This window comes from Arachis hypogaea, chromosome 11, assembly GCF_003086295.3.
Source record: "Arachis hypogaea cultivar Tifrunner chromosome 11, arahy.Tifrunner.gnm2.J5K5, whole genome shotgun sequence".
NCBI lineage: Eukaryota > Viridiplantae > Streptophyta > Magnoliopsida > Fabales > Fabaceae > Arachis > Arachis hypogaea.
The window spans coordinates 18,565,736-18,577,175 of record NC_092046.1 but is presented as its reverse complement, the minus strand read 5'-3'; the positions used below and the strand labels follow the sequence as shown (position 1 = coordinate 18,577,175).

General features: G+C 33.4%; 1 pseudogene; it reads left to right on the top strand.

Moving 5' to 3' along the window:
• Positions 1 to 1,699: 1,699 nt before the first annotated feature.
• Positions 1,700 to 6,536, top strand: LOC112720468 (common plant regulatory factor 1-like; annotated as a pseudogene).
• The last annotated feature ends 4,904 nt before the right edge of the window (positions 6,537 to 11,440 follow it).

Sequence of the window (11,440 nt, the reverse complement as noted above, 5' to 3'; positions counted from 1 at the left end):
TGTTCAAGGTATCTCCTATTTTAATCTACACACATCCCTAATATATATATATATAAATTATGTATGTAGGGAAAAAAATAAGTATTAAACCCATAATTTTCTTCTTATAAAAATTTGAAATAATTATTAAGTTAGTTGGTAATTATATTATTTATAATTTTATGTTGAATTTTTTTAAAGTTTTATTATTTTTAATTTTAATTTAAATTTAATTTTTTATTTTTTGTTTTATTAATATATATAAAATTTAAAATGATAGAATTTTATATTTATTTAAAATTTTTTATTTTTTATACAGATAGGATCAAATTTAAAATTTGAGAGAACGGATAGAATTAAAATTAAAAAATTTTCAATCCACGTATAAGATAAAAGTTTTAAAAAAATTTTGAACCTGCTGGACTCTGTTGCCAATCCTATTGAGTAGCTACTCGTGGATCCCAAAAGACCTATTCAATCTAGTTTTGTTTAACTTTTAAAATTTTGATAAAAATTTAACCAATCCTGTTTAGGGTCAATTAATTAATCAATTAAAGCTGAATACGAAAGACCACGTAAGCCACAGCACATGAGATATGGGGCTGTGTGTCTATGGTGGAGCCCTCAAACGGAAGACGCGTAGATTATTGTGATTTGAACACATGTACGGATGTGATGACGTTCGAATAAACAAATGGCCAGCGTGATTAGCGAGTAGCGACGGGCCAGCTCAACAACCAGTCAACCACCACACCCGCAGCCAACCGTATATACGCCGTATGTATACGCTACCTTATACATACGACACGTGTATGGTGACGTGGACATTGCCCTGAGGTTCTCTCTTCCCTCTCCTCCTTCACCACCATCCTCCGCTCCATTTCTTCCTTCTCAAACCAAAAATAGCCTCTTTCCCTCGCTTTTTTCAGAGTTAAAAAAAAAAAATTCAACGCTCAAGTTTCAAACTTTAAACTTTTCTTTTTTTCCAATTGTTTTTGGTCTGTAATTTGAGAATACTTGAAGCTACCTGCACTGTTCTTGCTTTGTGTTTAGACTTTAGACCCGCTTTTGTTTTAATTTTGGGTTTTAGGTATCTTTCAGGTACGTCGAACTCTGCCATTTTTACTTCTTCGAATTTCGCGAATTTTTTAGTGGATTTAGTTTGTACTTCGCATGGAAAGAGTAAATGGTGTGTTTCAGTTCAAATTTTCGTTCTGAAGGACCATCAATTTTCTGTGTTTTAGTTTCAGCTCTGGATTTCTAATTAGCCAAACAAGAGGTCTTGAATTCTGAGTAATTTCCTCTGAATCTCCGTAAAATTGTGAATTTCTGTGCATTGATTTGCTTTAGTAAGAGTCTTTGTTTCCCCCTCGTGCTAATTTTTTGAAATTTATATTTTTTTCTAATGCAAGTTGCTTAATAGGTAAGAACTAGAATTGGATGTTGGCTAAGAGCCTAAGACCTATAACTGTAAATCGTAAGCTAATTAAGGTTCAGGTAGCAAAATTGAGGAGTTTCAAATTCAATACTCTTTCTCATCTCTAATTCATCATCTTTGACCCGTGTGAAAGTGGAAAAAAACAAAGATTGGGTTGGAAGGGCATTTTTGTCATCTACCTCCCGGGACGTGTTGTTGGCTTGGATTGTGTTTTTCTGTGTCTGTCTCTTTCTATCTGGCTTGTGGGGTAGTAAAAGGACAAGATTGACCCTCTATCATTCTCTCTTTTATACTCCTGTGTCTATAATTTCACTCTTTGTATTGTATGTTCTTTGGGATTGGATTATCTTATACCAGTGTAGCTTACCATTAGTGCTTCAGTCCTGAAACCTTTCCCTGAAAGCTATTTGTGAAATTCTGCTCTCTCTTAGGTACCAGAAAAGGTGAAATTCTGTCAGTGTTTTTCACTTTTTAGATCCCACTTTGCTTCTGAAGCATTTAACCTTAATTTAATAATGAAACCATTTAAGACCATGAGCTATTACACTTGTAGTTACTATAAATCATTCTCATATGTAAATCTGAAATTTGGTTAACTTTGATAACTCCATTTTGAATTATTCAGTTTTGTTATCTTATGTGGGTTCCCTAGAGTATCCACTTTTGTTGCAACTTTCTTATATGTGTTTTTAGAGTTTGGCAAATGTCTCTTGCAATCATTACTATTACAATCTCTGTAGGAAGTTATATCTTCAGCTTAGAAGTGTGTGTGTGTGTGTGTTTTTTTTTTTTTTTTGGTGTCTAGCTTACAAGGTTAATCATCATATGTCATTTTTGAAATCTTTGTTGTTTTCTTTGACAAGTCTTTTTTTTTTTTATTATTTGGGGCCTTTTTTCTCCTTTTCTGTTGGCATGATCGTTTGAATTTCTTTCATGTAATGATGTATGTCATTTCCGCACCTATATTTAACATATTTTTAGTTGTCATTCTTAAAATTATTTATGAAGTAGTAGGTTAGAAAGGTTTGAATTGCCTTTTGTCAGGATGACCTTTCTATGACATGGAGAACTCTATGATTTTTACATGAACGATTATGCTGTAGTAGTTATATATATATATATAGGATCACTTGAAGAGTTTGAATGGAAAATACACTAATTTTGTTAAACAAATTTTGCTTCTCAATCTGTAATATTTTCTATGGATAATAGCTGACAATTGACATAGCTCCTTTTAGTGCAGTTGAATAACTTTTTGGGGGAAGTAACACGGTCGCTTTCGAGTTATTTGAGCCATTGTTGTTCATTTGGAACCTGCAATGGGAAACAGTGAGGAAGAGAAATCTAGTCAGACTGAAAAGACTTCTCCACCTGTAACTACTTCGATAAGCTCAGTAAAGATTCAATAGATGAGAATACATTTGCGAAAAACTTGCACCTTAATACTGTTGTAATTCCCTTTGAAACAGGAGCAGGCCAATATTCATGTCTATCCTGACTGGGCAGCCATGCAAGTTACCTACCCTTTCACCTTTAATTCGTACACTGAAATTACAAATTGCTTTGCTGTTAGTTTTGATAATTGGTTATTAGTACAAGAATATTGATGATGTAATTTGCGTTGGCCGTAACTATTTTGCCCTTGGAAATTGCTTATGATGATTAAAAGCTTGTTATATTATTATCTTCAGATGTATTATGGGCCGAGAGTCGCCATACCACCATACTACAACCCCGCTGTGGCTTCTGGTCACACTCCTCACCCATACATGTGGGGGCCTCCTCAGGTATCAGCCGGAGGCAACTATTAATTCTACTATGTTTATCATTTTATCTTTGCTGGATATGATGGCAAGGATGATTAACTTGCCAACTTTTTCTATTTCTTTCAGCCTATGATGCCACCTTATGCAGCACTTTATTCACCTGGAGGGGTTTATACTCACCCTGCCATTCCTATTGTAAGTCTAGCTACTTCCATGCAATTTATTTTATGGTTTATGAAAAATTGGAGCTTGTCTTGTTCATTGCCCATGAATGTTTGGCTTCTACTGTAATGATATCAATCAATAGTTCACAATAGGATAAGAGAAACTAATATACTGAAATGTCAAATGTGTTCCCTTTGATCCTGTTTGTGTACCTAGATAATTCAAATATTTATATTTATTTATTTTATTATCATAAAAGCTTTTCAGTCCTTAATTATATATGCTTTTTTTTTTTTTGTGTTGTAATTATTTAGGCTTTATTGGTTGGAATTATGTCTTATGTTCTTGTGAATTATATATTTCTAAAACATAGGAGCCACATCCACACGGACAAGGAGTTCCATCTTCACCTGCTGTAAGCTATGATGTTTTCTGAGATCAGTTCCTACTTTAGGCATAGAATGCTATTAATTTTTGTTTCATTTCTATTGGTGTAATGCTGAAGACTGGGACACCTCTAAGTATGGAGACGCCACCAAAATCTGCAAATTCTGATCGGGATTTGATGAAGAAACTGAAAGGGTTTGATGGCCTTGCAATGTCAATTGGGAATGGCCATACTGATAGTACAGAGCTTAGAACTGAAAACAAGCTGTCACAGAGGTTTGCTAGTCTGTTTTCTTTCTATATAAATTTCTGCAGATTCTTTTTTAATTTTTTTTTAAAATTCTTCCGTTGTGGGGTCATGGAGGGGAAATCAGATACTCTTTAGTGGGATTAAACTCAAATTTTATCCCTCTTTTAGAAGACTAGTCCATGAGTTAGTTATTCTATTAGGTGCTTGTGGATAACTAAGTTTTTGATGATATGAACAGTGTGGATACTGGGGGTTCTAGTGATGGAAGTGATGGCAACACTGCGGGGGTGAGAACTTGCTTGCAATTAGCAATTTTTTTTCATGCATTTAGTTGACCATGTTGCCAATGGTTTATTTTTCTTTTTAAATTGATTTGACAAAATTAAAGATTAAATTATGATATTTTCCGTCTTATGTTCAGGCTAATCAAACACCAAGGAAAAGAAGCTGTGAGAGAACACCAGCCACTAGTATGACTCTGTTCTTCACCAAGTGTCACATCTTGATGAACAATAGAGTTGTCCTGGGATCACAATTATCTTTCTGATACCATCACTGCACTAATTTTCTCGACCAGTTAATTAAGTAGAGTCTTTATTAGTCTAATGTCAGATTATTTTAATCTTTAAGTTAAGATGAAAATTTACCCAAAAGTTTGTGATTAGTTCAATAAATGCAGTTCACTTTAACATGGGATTTTGCCTTTTATAGTATAGGTGCTGTGTCCTATGGTTGCAACTTTTTACTGAAATATCTTGCATCCGAAACTCTTGTTATCTACAATCATCTGAAGCTACTCAATTTAGTCGGCAAGGTATCCACATAATATGTGCTAACGATCATGCCTTTTCCACATTGTACAATCAGATGAAGAAGGAAAACCTGAGATGCAAGCTAATCCAGTAACTCCAGCTTCCAAAGAGACTGCAGCTTCTAACAAGAACATGACAATTGCCCCTGCTAGTGTTTCAGGACAGTTAGTTGGATCTGTAGTTTCTTCAGGCACCACTACGGCGCTAGAGCTGAGGAACCCTTCCAGTGTACATTCTAAAACAAATGCTGCAACTGCCCTGCAACCAGTATTGCCTGCTGAAGCTTGGATGCAGGTATGCTCTGCATATAACTAATCATCCTAGTGGCTCAGATCAACAGAGATACTTGATCATATATAGTACAATACATATGCTTGCGAAACACTTAATGATTAACTATTGCTAATGAAGTATCCTATTCTTTTACTGATGATAAAATATTTGTTGTCCTTGTTTGGATTCTTTAGAATGAACGCGAGCTGAAACGTGAGAGGAGAAAACAATCAAATCGAGATTCTGCTAGAAGGTCCAGACTGAGGAAGCAGGTATAGATGTTGGAAGTTCCTTTATGACATTTTTCAGTCTGTTTTCTCCTTGAGATTTCTGTATTGTCCAGTTTCTTTCTTCTCTCACATTTGGATGCACTCCACAAGCTGCATGTGCAGCAGTCCATGAAAAACAAATCATTACACCGATATTGACCAACAAGCAATTACTAATGCATATTCCTCTGTTCAGGCAGAGACTGAAGAACTGGCACGAAAAGTTGAATCCTTGAGTGCCGAGAATGTGTTGCTGAAATCAGAAATAAATCGACTAACTGAAAGTTCTGAAAAGATGAGGGTGGAAAATGCTACATTAGGGGTACTTTAACTGTTCTCATAATATATTTGTCTGTAGTACCTATGTCATTTCATAGGAGTGGTGCATTTTAGAGGTAGAAATGAGCTGAGCTGAGATATTCAGCTCACGAAAATTGGGCTCGGGTCACAATTTGATTCATTAATTTTATAAGCTAAAATGATCAAGTATAATATATATATAATCGAGCGAACTCAAAGCCAATGAGCCAAGTCCGGCCCACAAGCTCATAAGCTCTAGCTATTAATGAGTCGAGTTTGAATTGATTCATCAGTTGGTTTGACTTGGTTTTAGCCCCTAGTGCAATCCATGCATGATGATGAGTAGTTTTACTTTTTGAATCAGGAAAAACTCAAAAACGCTCAGATGGTACAAACAGAAGGGATAATATTGAAGGGAATTGAAAGCAAGAGTGCAACACCTATGAGCACAGAGAACTTATTATCAAGAGTCAACAATAATTCGAGTTCTAATGATACAGGCGGTGAGGACGAGATGGTTTTTGTGACAGAAAATCAAACATTGGTCCAAAGTTGTATCAGCTGCTGGATACAAGTCCTAGAGCTGATGCTGTAGCAGCTGGTTGAAAACTTTCCTTGTTGCAAGCACAAAATTACTGCTAACACTCTGAGGGATGGATCAGCTGAATTTTAGTATTTACATCCATCGAAAACCAGAACTAATTCTTCCTTCCTTATAATAAGTTATTTAGGCATAAGAGAAACTGTACTTTATTAGATTGACAAAGAATGTGTGATTTGAAGTTTGTAATTGTAAGGTGAGGAGAGTTAGAATTCTAGTTTAGAGAGGCTTGCTGAGCTGTCATATGATTGGGTGTTATTTAACGAGTGGTATGGAACTTCTCATGGTATTTCTTACTTTGTTTTAGTTCGGTTTTCATTTTCTTGCAACCAATCACTTCAAGTAACCATGTTTCTCATCGTTTTTATCTGTTATATATTTGCATAAACATTTTAAACCTAAAATTTCAAAGGATCGTTTCTTAGTAAAAGAATTAGAAGCTAAAATGAGCTGATTGGTATTTATTGTGTATGCATAAAAATGTTGGATTAGTAATCGGGGATTATGGGTTTTGGAATGGGATAGAGTGGGTGTAGCATTTACAGTGGAGAAGAGAACTGAGACAATGGGAGACAGATACACTAAACTAACTGTTTAATGTCTTGCAATCTGTTAGACTGATAGCGAATGTGCAAGACAGAGTGGTGTGGAAATTTGATAAGGGAGGTGTTTATTCTACTAAATCATTTGTGCAGATATTGCAGGAGGAGACGTTGGATGAAGAGCTTCTGAGATTCAGGTTCACAAAGGAGATTTGGAAAGGGCTAGTTCCGCCTCAAGTGGAGCTGTTCGTGTGGTTTGTATTGGTAGGCCGAGTCAACACGAAAGATCGACTAAGTAGATTGGGAATCCTACAACAGAATAATGTGACGTGCGTGCTGTGCAAGAAAGGTGTTGAAAATATACAACATTTATTTATTACATGTGAGTACTCTTGGCAAGTGTGGTGTGCTTAGGGATGTCAATGGGGTAGGGCGGGGCGGGGGATGCCTCCCTACTCCCCATCCCTGCCCTCAGATTTACTCCCCATCCCCATTCCCCACGGGGCCCCATTCCTCGCGGGGACCCCATTCCCTATCTACATAATAGTTCTAACTAATTATTAATTTCCATATGAATAAAGTTACAAGTATCTATCTTATACAAAAACTGCAAGATTTTATACAAAAAATCTAAATGACACGATGGTGACTTCTTTCGAAATAACGCAATGGGGGAGGGGGGGAGGGGATGCAACGACGAGCCAAAGGAAAAAGCAATGGACGAGGTGGGAGACGCGGCAACAAAGAGGAGAATGGACACAACGGCAGAGTTACGAAAAGGAACGGCGCAAATAGAAATTATGACGCAATAAGGGTGATGGCACGGTGAGATGTGAGGATGCGGTGAGAAGGGTGACGAGGGGGTGGCTGAGGTTTGATGGAGTATGGACAGCTTTAGGAATCTCTGAATTGAAGAGGGGTTATGCAAATAAAGATTAGGAGTTTTGAGTTTCTATATATATGTGTGTGTGAAAAATGACTAAAAAACATATATGAAAAATAAACTATTAAAGATAATTCAAGGAATTCATAAATTTCGGAAAATAGTGGGGACGGGGCGGGGATCTCCGCTCGGGTCCCCGCGCCTGCTTCGGGAGAATTTTGTCCCCCATCCCCATCCCCATTCCGCAGGAAAAATTTCCCACAATCGGATCCCCATTCGGGACAGTCCCCGCAGGGATCCCTGTGTCTCGGGAAATTTTGCCATCCCTAGGTGTGCTTGGATCTCGACGTTTGGACAGACATGGATTGTCCCTGATACGTTGAAAGAGCATTTTGAGAGTTGGGGATCTGTGTCAATGAGAAAAGAGAGGCGCAAGTATTGGCTAATTGGATTCTTCTCAGTTATTTGGACTATTTGGCTGCACAGAAATGATACCATCTTTCAGTGCAAGACAATAGAGATTGGTGACTGTGTGGAGCAATCATTCTCATGTGCTAAGGATTGGTGTTGTAAATAACTCATGTTGTCGATGGTTATGCCAGAGATGACATAGGAGTTGTTATGTTTTTATTGTTCATGTCTTTGTTTTACATTGCTCTACTTAAGTGTTGAGCTCTTACCTTCAAAAAAAAAAAAAAACAAAGAAGTGCATAAAACTGCCCTTTATATAAAGCTTCTTGACATGAGTCTGACTCTTCTAAAATTATTTAGTCAAAAGTAAGTTAATTTATACTATTAATTATCTTTGGATTAAGATAATAGGGTTCACAATAACAAATATTACAAATTTAAAGGTGATTAAAATATCATTTTATTACTTCATTAACATTATCAGTTATCACTTTAAAAGATTTTTTTTCATATAAAAAATACTTTCAATGCACTGCATTACTAATTTCTAATGACGGTAAAATTTTGGAATATCTTTCAAAACAAATGTGTTAGGTGTATACTAAAATTAATTATTAAAATCAATCATTAGTATAAAATATATGTTAAAATACAAAATATATATTAAAAATAAATTAAACAATAAATATATTTATACATAAATATATAGCAAATCGATTATCTAAATCTATGAAATTCTCAATGGAATAATTTATTTTATTATTAAAAATTTCATATATAACTAGAACGACCTTCACAAATTGTAAATACTAATTTGTTAAGAATTAATCGAATTATTAATTTTAGTAGTTGATTTTAGTATATAAATAACAATTTTACTTTTCAAATCCAACTTTTGAATATATTTTAAAATCCAGCTTTTTATTTGTGAAAAATAAACATTTTACCACATTAATTTTCGTAATTCAATCAAATAATTTTCTCAAAAAATATTTTTTCATCACAAAAGTCTAGATAAACCTATTTATCCTATTAACCTAACCTTTTTCTGTTTCTTTTTTTAATTCATTCATGTATGCTTCCACTTGTCTTATGGAAACGCTTTTTTCTTCCTTTGAGATGAACTTATCCAAACGTTTTCTCATTTCTTTTTGTGGTTTCTCCCCATAAATATGGCTTATTGTACGTTACCTTTTTTTAATGGAAAAGTGGTCCATTTGTGCTTTAGTTATGCACTTTTGAACGTGGATATGAACAATGAATTTATTATTTGCTTGTCTAAAAATAATTTGCATAAATACCTGCACGTTTACAAATTTTTAGAACTTTAAAAAATAGATTTATATATATCAATTAACAAGAAAAAAATAATTTAAACTAATTTTGAATTTGCTTTTTCAAAAAAAAAAAAAAAACTAAACTTCGAGAAACTTCAGATATTTAAATTAATCTTTATTTTTAAACATTTTCCAACTATATGAAAAATCAAACTGTAAAAGTATTTTGCAAATGAGAAAAGCTTATAAACCAATTTTTTTTTTCAGCTAATTCATTATTGGTTAAATAAAATTGGTTCCTAACAATATTGCTTTTAAATAATCATAAGTAAATAGACATTTAATTAATAGTGCCTATAGTAAATGATTAACCACGCAGATGTTGTTATTTTCTTACGAAACACTTCTGCTTTAAGCCTTTAATTATTCAGATATATACTATATGCAATAAAAATAAATGATCTCGTTAATAATAATATCTTAAATACATTAACAGAAGTGCTCAATAAAAAGAATTTATAAAAAAAAAATTCAAATTGTTCGAGTTTAACAATATTTAAGGGCTATTGTAAAAAACCTAAAAAAGAAAAAAAAAAGTTTATAAATGATTCATTCCTGGCTTGCAAAGTGTTGAATGACACTTTAATGTTTAGATCTAAACCATGTGCGAAACCTTATAGTACCTATACTAGTATAATAAACAATCATTAGGTTTCCGTATCTTACAATTGATTGTTAGATTCATCTAATTAACATTTATGAAGGTATATATGCATGCACTTAGATCCAATTCCAAATGTGTACATTTGATTGAAGTAACATATCAGTCACAAAGTCCAAATACAAGGGAAAAGATCTCTCGAGTCCTAATAAGAGATTTGCACTTTTACATTAATTATTATTTTGCTTTCTTTATAATTTCCAAATAGGACAATAAACAGATAGAAAAATATTAAGTGATTAACATTTTTTTATAATTTTTCTACATTTAAGTTAATACTAATTAACTTCTTAATTTATCCTATTAAAAATATTAATTCTCTAATATTTTTCGTACAAATATACTAACTCTATAAAATGTTTGTTATAAATTACCGTAAAGAAGAAAAAAGATAAAAATTCTAAATCTTTATTCATAATAGAATTAGAGAAGTAATAGAAAAATAGTTAGTTTGATTTTATTTAGTGGTATATTCTATTTTTAGTGAATTTTAGTGTAGGACAGTTATATATATTTTTATCTTGTATATATATAAGCTATTGCTGTAACTTTAGAAGTGTGTGAGTATATTCGTTCTCTCTATATTATTTTTCAATTTTAGTTTCAGCCTTCTATTTTTCTTCTTTGTCTTTTCTTTCTTTCTTTCTTTGGTGTTATGCTCTCCCTCTCTTTCAAAATCCACAGTTCTAAAACTCTTTTATGGTATCAGAGCCTAGTCTTTCCTTCTTTCTTTTTGAATATCCATAGCCTTACCTTCCGATAATTCTACTATCTCTAGCAACAAAGATCCAAATGCTGTTAATACATCTTTTAATCATATTCTATTTCAAATTTTCAATCAAAGGCCCTTTCATCCGATTCAAGATAAGTTGGGAGAAAATAACTACAAGACATGGGAGCAACAAGGCTTAGCAGCTATTAGAGGACAAGCATTGAAAGTTCATCTGCATCGAGAAAAATTTCTGCATGTTTTGATAACTCACGAAATCAACATGCTGGGATTGAATTCTCTCAATACACACAATAGATCCAAGATGACCGAAACATAATTTTCTGGTTATTGGCTTCTATGGACTCAGTTTTCAAGCAAAAAATAGTTGGATGTGTCTATAGCTATGAAATTTGGCACAAAATTGAGGCCTGTTAACTCTCTAATTATTAAAAATATTAACTCTCAAATATTCCTTATACAAATATACTAACTCCATGAAATATTTGTTGTAAATTACTGTAAAGGAGAGAAAAGATAAAGATTTTAAATCTTTATTCATAACAGAATTTGAGAAGTAATAGAAAAATAGTTCATTTGATTTTATTTAGTGGTATATTCTATTTTAAGTGAGTTTTGGTGTAGGTCAGTTATATA